Source organism: Ursus americanus, chromosome 36 (assembly GCF_024610735.1).
Source record: "Ursus americanus isolate L20-20 chromosome 36, mUrsAme1.1.p, whole genome shotgun sequence".
NCBI lineage: Eukaryota > Metazoa > Chordata > Mammalia > Carnivora > Ursidae > Ursus > Ursus americanus.
This window is the reverse complement of record NC_142162.1, coordinates 13,605,601-13,617,671: the sequence shown is the minus strand read 5'-3', so window position 1 is coordinate 13,617,671 and position 12,071 is coordinate 13,605,601. Positions and strand designations below refer to the sequence as shown.

The following is a 12,071-nucleotide window of genomic DNA, read 5'->3' as shown; positions in this document are numbered from 1 at the left end:
GAGCTTGAACTTGCACAGAAAAGAAAAAAAAGTAAAAACAAAGAAGTGTAAATGAATATTCAACTCTAGTTAATGATATGCAAGCTGAATTTGTTTGGGAAGAGATGCACTGATACCTGCAACTTAATTTAACACACAATACAAACCAACCACCAGTAAGCTTGACTGAAGGATGGTTAGAAGAACGAATAGATAGACAAGTGATAAAGCAAAAACAGCAAACTGTTAATTGTAGAATGTAGGTGATGGGGAAATGGGTGTTCAGTGTACAATTCTTTCAACTTTCATGTTTGAATGTTCACAGAAAATGCTAGAGGGAAAATGTGATGAGCAAAAGAAGCCAAATACAAAAAAGTAATACTATATGATTGTGTTTATATGAAGTTCTAGAACAAATTAATCCATAATGTCAAAAATCAGATCAGTGGTTGCCTATGGCAAGAGATAGGGGTAAATGATGACAAATGAGCAAGAAAAAACTTCAAAGGGTGATGGAATGTTTTATGTCCTGATTGGGGTGTTGGTTACATGGATATAAAAATCTGCCAAAACTTATTAAATTTTACAGTAAAAATATGTGCCTTACATTGTATGTGAGTTATAGCTCAATTAAACTGTTTTTTAAAATATGTTCCCTATAGAAAATAGGAATACACAGAGAAATTAAATCCCCCCCAATCACACCATCCAAATAAAATATCACCATCCTTCTCTCTCTTCTGACAAAGGCAATGCCCAACGGAGATAAAAATATACTTTATTGTCTCTTCCTTAAAGGCAATACAGAAATACTGGTTAAGCTCTTACTTCACGGCCATAGAAACTCTTTACTCCAATCCTACTAACCTCTAAAATGGGACATCTCCTGAATTTTGGAATTCCCTTCTCAGGTGACTCAAACCTCCTGACATAAATCCCTTCAACTCCATTACTGCTGTTGAGTCTCTAGCAAGTTACTAACCATTCTATGGCTAAATCTCCTCATATGAAAAATGGAAATATTTACCTTAAAAGGTTAAGGCTTTAAACAAAATAATGTATGCACATGCTGGCTTTTATTATTGTTTTTAAAGTTAAAGAGTCAACTAGCTTTTAGATGATCATCCTGGCTTTTAGAGATCATCCTGGCAAAAAAAAAGTCGACAAACTTCCCCTCTGTTTCCTTTTCTTTTTTTTGCGGGGGGGGGGGGGTTGATCTTCAATTCTTCTAGATACACCTACCTCAAGCTAGTCTATCTTAGTCGAATGAACCTCAAATTTCTCTTGAAGCTCAGATCAAAACCCTCAATTGTTAAAGCACCCAAAGCAAAGGGTGGAGTAACAAAATTAAATACAAATAAAACAAAAAAACTAGATTAGGAAAGACAGCAGCTGCCCTGAGAATGTAGGATCTAATGCGGTGAGCAAAACTGCCCAAGGGAACAATTTCTCCTTGGATGAAGTCCAATAAGTTTATTTAAATAAAAGTTGTTTTTGCTCTTCCTATGTGATTTAGGTCAAAATGTGTAACCTGGAGAATATCAATTAAAGAATATGTTCTAAAGAATAAGAACAAGAGTCATACGAGAAAAAAACAGGCAAAATTACTGATACTTAATGACTGGAAGAAGGTAAAGGCTTACTGAAAACTGGATTAAGGAAAATATTTCTGGGTAGAGAGCACATAATGTGAATTCAACAATGTGAAGACAAGAAAAAAATAATTTAAACCATGTAGATTATGCTTGCAATTCTGCTCAATAATTATATACCCAGAATGAACACAGAAAGATAAAATTTTACTATTCTGTAGTTGGTCTCATTTCCCATGTGCCTCTCATGATATGAACATCTTGCTGTGCTGTCAGATTCTAATGTTTAGAGCCATTTATTTTTCCCACAACATGGACCATAAACACAGCCTACGACTTCATCTGGTGTTTAACAATGAAACATGATTCGTTCCAATACTAAAGGAAAACCAGGATATGTTGAACTTTGAGAGACTGTATGTCTATATTTTATATTTTATGGGCAACTTTAGGGATTTCCAAGGTTATTTTGACTAAATGACATCTTTGTCTTCTTTGGATCTGTGTATTCTGACAGCAAAGTGAAAATCCTCGTGGCAAGAAACAAAAATAGTAGGCTATTAGACAACTGAGGGTACTGGTCTAGAGAAACCAAGCATTTATTATCCTCTGTGTTAACATCAGCCACTGTATTCAACAAACCCTTTTTGGTTTTTCTGCTACTAGTGACTACTCAAGGTGAGAATTAAGAAGATAGTTAAGATGCTACTCTATCCCAAAGAATTTCATATTCTAGATAAATACAGTAATCCTAACCCCAATGTGGATTTCCATACATGTAAAGCTAGCCTACACACATTTACTTATATACTTTCTGGGCGATCTTTAGAATTTTGGTTTCAGTGTACATACACTGAGTTCTTCCTGTTGGGGATAATCAGAAAAGGAGGCAACCGAGGATTAATAAAAATGACAGGAGAGAAAAGAAAAATATTTTAAATCGAAGCTAGTTCAAGATAAAGGAAAATTACTGAAATTAAGTCCAGGCTTTAGAACTGCCATCCAGAACTGCTTTCTGTGAGGAAAACTATTCATTCACATGGGAATAAAATGGGGAAACCTAAGAGTCTAAGAAGAATGATCAAGTCTATGACGGCGAACAGGATAAACACAAGTTAGGTTACCTAAATTTTTTCTATCCCAAGCATCTGGGATCAGATCAGAATCTGGAAATATCACCCAGGTAACAGGAATTAATTTTACAGTGGCTTATTAATATTTTAGAAGATACAATATCACTGATAATACATTAGCTACCATTTATGCAGTTATTGTTTTCATTCAACAAATATTTATCGAGAGCCTATTATAATGTGGGCACTGTTGTAGGCACTGGGATTAGCCATGAACAAGATATAGAAAGTCTTTGTCCTCATGAAAACTACATACAAACGAGAACAAACAAGGCAAAAGTAAACAGTCAAGTTAATTTTAGAGAAAAAGTTGTGCTATTAAGGAAATAAAACAGGGGCGCCTGGGTGGCACAGCGGTTAAGCGTCTGCCTTCGGCTCAGGGCGTGATCCCGGCGTTATGGGATCGAGCCCCACATCAGGCTCCTCCGCTATGAGCCTGCTTCTTCCTCTCCCACTCCGCCTGCTTGTGTTCCCTCTCTCACTGGCTGTCTCTATCCTGTCGAATAAATAAATTAAATCTTTAAAAAAAAAAAAAAAAGGAAATAAAACAGATAGTAAAAGATGATCAACGGGCTCCTAAGACGCTGAAGACCTGAATCGTAAGAAGGAACAAGCCACCTGTCAGCCACGCCACGAAGTGCTAGAGGAAGAGCCTTTCTAGCAGAGGAAACAGTAAAGAAAGATCGCGTGCCAGGAAGAGGCCTAGCATGTGCAAACAATAGAAAGAAGGGGAGTGAGAGGAAAGGGAGCTGGCACACAAAGGCGTCAGAAATTGTCAAGGGCCAGATCAGATAGGCCTGGTAAGGAACTATGTAGCATGTTTTTATTCCATTTTATCCTTACTAAAAACTAGTATCTCCAAGGAACTAAGAATTATAAAAGTTAGGCAACTTGCCTAAGGTGTGACCCACAAACATCTGGATCTTAATTCTTACATAAGTTGCTGGTTTTGGTCTCTCATTTTTAAAATAAGTGTATAGTTTTGTGGGCTTTCATATGTTCACTCACCACTTCAGTTCCCATGATATTATTTTCATATAAGATTATTATGTAATTCAACCACAATTTCTTCTATTTACCATGGAGATTTTTGGAACTTAGCCTCCACAGTGGGAGAATGCTAAAGCTCTACTAAAATGGAAATAACTGCTACAACATAAGAGAAGGACCAAATACTATGGAAAAACAGAAGGGAGAGCCATTGATTCTAGAGGAGAAACCCACAGAAATTTAAGAGCTGGTCCTTAAAGTAAGATTTCCTCAATTGGAGAATAAGGATAAAAGCACATCAGAGGAATGGCAGGCAGGAAGGTGGTTATGAAAATAGACGGTTTGTTTATTTTAAACAATCAAAATTCTCTATATTCTCCCAGATGTATATAGGTAAAGCAGTCTGTGTCTGACCTATTCCTCCCCTTTTCATTTTATTATCAAAAAAATATTTTTAAATTTAAGTATAGTTGACACAATGTAACATTAGTTTCAGGTGTACAATATCACGGACTAGTTCCCTATGCTGTACCTTTTATTTCTGTAACTTATTCATTCCATAACTGGAAGCCTGTACCTCCCGCTCCCCTTCACCCATTTTGTCCCTCCCCTCCCCTCTGGCAACCATCGGTTTATTTATAGGTCTGATTCTGCTTTTTGTTTATATGCTTCTTTTGCTTTTTCAATTCCACATATAAGTGAAATCATATGGTATTTGTCTTTCACTGACTTATTTCACTTAGCATAATATCCTCTAGATCTACCCATGTTCTTGCAAGTGGCAGGATCTCATTTTTTTACAGCTGCATAATATTCCATAAAATGGCCAGTTTTATCTCCTACTACATAGAATTCTTTAAAGAAATACGATTTCACAGAAAATACAATCAAATCCATGATAACAGTCATTCTATAGATGTTCTGTAATAAAAATCTTACATCACATGATTTTCTTCACCTAATGAATACTTTGTATTAAAAAAAATACAGCTGTCAAAGTAGATTTAGACTTTGCAAAGTGAACCTATTTATAAACCTATTTATATGTGTATTTTTTCACATATTTAAATATTATTTTGGCTCAGGTGGTTAAGGCCCCAACTCTTGATTTCTGCTCAAGTCATGATCAAGGTCATGAGATCAAGCCCAGTGTCAGGCTCCACACTAGGCATGGAGTCTGCTTGGGATTCTCTCTTCCTTTCCCTCCGCCCTCCCCTTCCCCCCCCAAACAGGAACTCGCACGCACATGCTCTAAAAAAAATTTTAAAAAGACAGAGAATATTTTAGAAATAAACAAACATGATTTTACCACTAAAAAGTCGGAAAGAGAGCCCATTTCTGTATCAATAATGTAACTTGCTCCTGATATTTATCAAAAGCAAAAGTTCATATTTTGTTTAAACATGGTAAATTACATAAATAACTTTATCTCAAATTTCCCTGCAATACCCACTAAATGAAGAAAACTTTTAATTCTCACACACACACACACACACAAACACACACACACAGGATCTAACAGCAAGAAAGAGATAGCAACAAAATTTTATCTCTGACTGGCAGTAATTCCAAAAAGAGAACAGAAAAAAAAAATGACTAAGATGAAAGCTAATACAAGAATATTTCTTAAAACTAAAGGACCTAAGTAAGCCCTTGCGACCTATGTCCTCAGAGATCACTATTCTCCTCATCCACTCCACTCCAGTCCAGTCACGATAGCTTCTTGGCTTTTCCTTGAGCAGGCCAAGTATGCTATTACTATTTAATTTGCCCAGAATGCTTGTCCCCCAGATAGCCACAAGGATTTCTCACTTGCATCCTTTCCCTCTGTGCTCAAATGTTTCCTTGTCCTTGAGACCACCCCTAATCACCTTTTATTTAAAAAGCTAACTCCACCCCCATCTTTTTTCCAGCTCAGTTATTTCCATAATCACCATTTGTAAAATTTAGTTCTTTTCCCAATAGAGCCTAGTCTGTTTTCATCATTACCATGTGCCCCAAAGCTTAGAACTCACAGTTAGTATTCAATATATGTATGTTGAATTATTACTTAAAATAATCTAAAATTATGACACAACTATATAAGAAAGGGTGAAAAAAGAAGTGTGGGCTCCTTTTCCATAAGAGGTCAAAAGATAATGCAAAAGATAACTGGTACAGCAATTCTCAAACTTTTAGATTTGTGAACCCCTAATCCTCTTAAAAATAAGTGAGAACCCCCAAAAGCTTGAAATATGTAGGTTATATTAATACAATATTAGAAAATAAAATTGATAAATGCTCAAAAATTTTTTTAAAAACAGCAATTTTTAACCCATTATATGCAAATATTAAGTAACATTTATGAACATATTTTTTCAAAAAAGTTAATAAGAATGGCACTATTACACATTTTTGCTTATCTCTTTAATGTCTGTCTTTTTTTTTTTTTAAAGAAGCTGTTTTGTTTTGTTTTTTTAAGATTTTATTTATTTATTTGACAGAGAGAGAGACAGCCAGCGAGAGAGGGAACACAAGCAGGGGGAGTGGGAGAGGAAGAAGCAGGCTCATAGCGGAGGAGCCTTATGTGGGGCTCGATCCCAGATCGCCGGGATCACGCCCTGAGCCAAAGGCAGACGCTTAACCGCTGTGCCACCCAGGCGCCCCTAATGTCTGTCCTAATAGAAGAAACCTAGATTCTTAAATCTGCTTCTGTATTCAATCTAATAAGAAATCCAGCTTCACACAAATATGTAGTTGAAAAAGAGAAGTGTCTTTAATAACTTATTCAGATAGTGTATATGTTATTCTTTGATATTAACTCAAAACTTAATAAATGTAATTTTGTAAAGGTTATTTGCAATTTGAATCTGATACCTTATCTATGAAACTTCATACCATTTCATTAAAAATCTATTGATCTATCTGGCCCTTAAGTAGATCCTTCACACACAGCATGATTTTGTAATATCATGCATTGGTCATATGAAAAAAGTTGGTCCACAAAGTTATGCATATCTTCCAAACACTGACACATTTAATTATACAATAGCCAAAAAAAAAAAAAAAAAAATTCACATTTGTTAATATCCCCATCAGTTTCACCAAAAGGTCCTGAGAAGCTGCCAAGCTCATAGTGGCAGCTATGTTTTCCAAAATTCTAATTTTTGCTTGAAAGCCTTAATTTTATCTTGGCAATAATTTCTATCAGTTGTTTTCCCGAAAATGACAGGCTCACTTCATTTATTTTTGAGGAAATACATATAAATACCCAAGTTTAAATAACTATAGTTTGTCATTCTTTCAAGTCAAAAAATGGTACCATAAAAAAAAATTACAAAAAAAAAAAAAAGGCAACTAAGTTTGCTAGTTCAGCCTGCAACTCAATCACACAAGTAGTTTTCTTCAAGACAAGCATAATTTAGGATGGGGCAGAAGTGCCTTATAACAGTCTTCTCATTTTATCACATGAAATATTAAAAAGACATGTACTCAAGGGTCAAGATTAATAAAATCAACAGATTTTACTGCTTTATAAAGGACATTCTTAAATGAAAATGGTTTTGGGTTTTTTTCATGGTTTTCATTCTTAAATGAAACTGGTTTTGTAAATGTGTAGTAATGAAAAATTGATGACTATTAGTACAGTTTTAGCCACTGTCTTAATATGTATTGCAGAGCCAGCAGTTTTGCCTATCACTGTGTTTGCTATCAATGCAAATGTCAACGTAGTTAAGTAGTGAAGAATTTAGTATTACTATCAAATAGTGTCAACCCAGCTGAACTGCTGAAGACCCCCTCAAGGAGTCCAGAGACCACAGTCTGAGAACTGCTGTTCTGAATACATATAAAATACTGAGAGGAGATATATCTCCAGGGAAAAGAACTGGGCAACAGGAAGACAAGGATGGCAAGAAAACTTATTCCTTCCCTGTACAACCTTCGTACCTTTGTGAATCTGGTTCCATTTTATTGCTTTTATCTTTAAAAATTAAATATTTTTTTTAAAAAACAACAAAAAAATTGACATCAAAAGTAGCTAAGTAGACATATATAAAGTAGCTAAGTAGACATATAAACATACTATTTAGAAATATGAAAGTAAATACCAGAAAAAATTTAAGAGCTGAAAGTGTTTCCACTTAGGAACTGGAACTAGGGGATTAGGAGGAATAGCATAGACTGTTGTTTTTCATTACAAGCCTTTGTGGAACTGACTTTTAAAACCACGTATATATTCATTGTTTCAAAAATTAACTGGTTAAAAACAATTCAAAATATCGTCTGGGATCTTGGTGGCTGTTCTTGGTTGGGGCCACCCTGCACCTAAGGCAAGAAGATGGTGGCATCAAGGAAGACGAAAAAGTTTTCTGGAGTCAATCAACTCTAGACTCCAACTCATTATGAAAAGTGTCAAGTACATGTTGGGATACAAGCAGGCTCTGAAAATGATCAGACATGGCAAAGCAAAACTGGTTATCCTCACCAACAACTGCCCAGCCCCGAGGAAATCTGAAATAGAATACTACACCATGTTTGCCAAAACCGGTGTCCATCACTACAGTGTCAATAATACTGAACTGGGTACAACATGAGGAAAATACTACAGAGAACGCGCACTGGCTATCACTGATCCAGATGACTGGATCATTAGAAGCATGCCAGAACAGATGTGAAAAGCAAATCACACAAAATTTTTCTTTAAGAAAACCTACCAGAGCTTGTTTTTTTAAAAAAACAAAAACAAAATATTGTCTGGAAAAATACTTATAAGCGAGGTTTAAAAGATAAATAAAGAAAGCAAACACCCATGCTGCACTGGGTGAGAGAATGGCTGTGAAATGTATCAAGCTGTAACAGTAACTTTCTGGAATAATGCGCCTGTGAGCTTCTACTCATATATGAAATATTATTCTATATCATAAAAAACATTTCATTTAAAAAGCTAGTTAAAAAGCAGCAATTTCCTTCAGACCAGAATGTCTGATGACTTAGTTAAAAACAATTAAGTATGTAAACCTTACATCATTTTCAACAGTTAAGCGGTTAAACCCTCTACATACACAATGTAACACAAAGCAAAATAACATTTTATTTTTTTCTATTTCATTTGATCATAATTAAGATCAAATCAGAACTTACTTATTTGAAAAGATAGAATAAAATAGTTGTTTTATGGTAAATATAATAAAATGCTACATTTTATGTAGTTACTTCACAAATAAAATCTCCATAGAAATATAAACCCACTATCAAAATCTAATTTAAGTTTCTCAGAGGATGTCCTGATCCAGGAAATAAGAGATTATTTCTATATATAAACAGATAACTCAAAAGCAAATTGGACTCCCTACTAAAAGGAACCAGGCCTCCTTAGAGAATAGCTGATTCCAAGACTGAAACAGGAAAGATGTAAGACGAGTGTGAACATCTTGCTGTTCCAGAAAGAAAGGAAATACTCATAAAAATTATGTATGTCAAAAAGACACAGGAGCTATGGTGGAGGATCCCACTGGACAAACGTGGGACAGTTTGGGCATTAAAATTAATAAAGGCAGTAATGGATTATAATCCATTGAATAAAATAGGAAATACATAAGTCCACACTGGTAATAGTTAGATAAAAGAATGCTTCTTCCATACAAAAGAAGGCCTACTGATAAGGTAAAGGAGATGGAAGAGTTTGAAAATAAGCATTCTGCAACCATCAGAGGAAAGATCAGTACAGGCAAGAATCATCAGTGGATGCTTATGTAAAATAATATCATTATCATCCCTGACAAAATTAACAGTAATTCCTTGATATCATCTAATATCCATTCACATTCAGATTTCCCCTGAAGTTTCAAAATGACTTTCTACAACTGATTCGAGTGAAGATTTAAACAAGGTCAACACATTACATTTGGTTGCTATACATAAAACATTTTTAACCTTTCACTTTACGTTGTCTATCAGCCATTATGAAAAAGCCTAACACATAAACCAGTTTACACTTGTAGATTCTCCAGAATCAAACACAACCTAATGCATTTGCTGTTCCCTTTGTTTGCAAGATTCCTGCAGATTACCAGTATGATCACTGATCATAGTCACTGATCACAAATCAAATTATCATCTCTAAAAAGAAGTTAGACCCTCGCTAACCATTCAATCCACAGCACAGCTGGACTTCCACTCATCTTTACATGGTCCTGTTTTCTTCATGTCACTCAGCACTACCTCAAACTACTGTTTATTATGTTTCCCCCAGTAGAATGTCCACTCCCTGAAGGCAGAGTGCCTTCTTCACTGAAGACCAAGAACAATGCTGAGAACATGAGACATTCAATAAATACATACTGAGTAACCAAATAATAGGTAAATAATAATGCAGTACCTCCACTTAAAATGCAAGCTCAACTTAGTATTTGTTTTTAAACATCTGTAGCCCACTCCACATGTAATGATACGAACTGGATACCTGTAGAAACCTGGGCCAGCTGTTACCAAGAATCAGTGGGGTGTAGGAAAGAAAAAACAGAGGTGTAAGGCATTCAAATGCAATTCTGGACTTTAACTGACCAACGATTACAGGTTTCTGGAAGTAAAATTATTCAGGATGATTTAAAGACCATTACCAGAAGTAACCCCAAGTTTCATCTTTTAATATGAGAGCTATTAAATCATATATAATATCTATAATGGGACAGAAGCATTATCCAGAATAACAAACATGGCTTTATCAAAGATCCCCCCCCCCATATAAACAGGAAGGAATTTATACTCAGTACAGCACTTCTTTCTGGGAATTGGATCATGATGAACACACCAATAAGTACCAAAAGAACCTAACCAAAAATACAAACCACTAGATTTGGGATCTAGAGAAAACTAGAAAACCATTCTACACTTCTCATTTAACAACTGAGAGAAATCTGAAGCTAAGGATGGTTATCAGTAAAGTTACAACTCTACCGGATAGCAAGCAAAGCTAGATCTAAAATTCAGATCTCCAAACTAAAGACTCTTCCTAGGATTATGTCACCCATAAAATGTTAATGTCAAGCTACTAACATACTTTAATCACTATCATTTTTCACACTGTCACTTCTTTTCTTCCTATTGAAGTCCTAGCTCAGAAGGGGAAAAGTCAAATAGGATGGATACAATTATGCTCTAAGTAAAGCATGTTACAGAAACCCCTCTTTGGCAAAATAATACAATGTCTAAAAAAATATAATTAGTTTGATTCAATCAGTTTTTATTCCCACTTTAAATTTTATAATGAAAATAACTATTTAGGAATATCTGCTGACCATTCCTTTGCTCTAAACATGTAAACTGTTACTCTCTTTTTTATTTTAAACATCAGTACAGCTATTTCTCAATTATCTGTAGAAATAAAGTACTGAAATGAAATTTCTCAAGGTGTAACCTCCACTAGGATACACTTTTCACCAAAATAAAATTATTTTGATGACATCTTTCTTCAAACACCAACCCCAAAGAACATGCAAATGACCAACAGACACTAAAAGGAAAAAAGTAACAGAAAGAGCCACACATATAAGATGCAGTACCCCTGTAAACAAGGAGAGTCTCCACTCTTCCCAGTTTTTCCTGCAATATTGTTCAGACCAATTCACAAACACCCTCACCAGTTTTTAAAATACTACTTTGAATCTTAGACAGCAAACAAATGAGCAGGAGAAAGATGTCATTTGTCCAAGGTTAAATGACAAGAGGTGGACAAAAGTAAAATAATTTAAGGCTTTAAAAAAAATTAAAGATTCTTCTCAGAGTAAGAGGGCTGCTTTCTCATCCTGTTTTGTCTCACAAAGGCAACCAAAGACGACTGTTTAGTATGAAAAGCAACATAGTTTATATTGACATGAAAATTTTTACTAAAAAAGACACTAGCAACAAACTATCAAAATGTAGATCTTCACCATAATGAAGCTAAGTAAAACTAGTATTACAGAACTTCTATGTAATAACGAAATCACATCCTAACATTTGAAAGCAATCTCACACACACACACAAATGGGAAAGGAAATGGAACCTTAGCTTATCTTTTCCCCAGGCTGTTCTTTTTGGTTGAAGAGGTCCCTAAAACAAGAAAATTAAACATAAAAATACCAAGTGAAATAAAGTTTGGATTAAGTCAGGTTCAAAAGCTAAAAGAACTATAAAATGAAGTCTGTGTCAGCTGGCATCTTACCACTCCAGAGAGTTCTAAATTCATACTCCACATAAATCAAGAAACAGGAAAGCACACAATACAATGGAATCGCCTCACACTACAAACATGAACAAATTAAATGAATACCCTATACTTCCTGGTATTTTTTAAGCACTAAAACTTACATTTGCGTTAAGAAGTATCTGTAAAGATCTATTAAAACCTATTTAAAA

The 12,071-nt window shown here is 34.9% G+C and overlaps 1 protein-coding gene and 1 pseudogene across 6 annotated transcripts in view; one reads left to right on the top strand and one right to left on the bottom strand.

The window, feature by feature from the left end:
* RNF111 (ring finger protein 111) overlaps positions 1-12,071 on the bottom strand; it is a 113,280-nt gene that overhangs the window by 71,496 nt on the left and 29,713 nt on the right. The gene's annotated exons all lie outside the window — the stretch shown is intronic.
* LOC123784567 (large ribosomal subunit protein eL30 pseudogene) lies at positions 8,013-8,360 on the top strand (annotated as a pseudogene).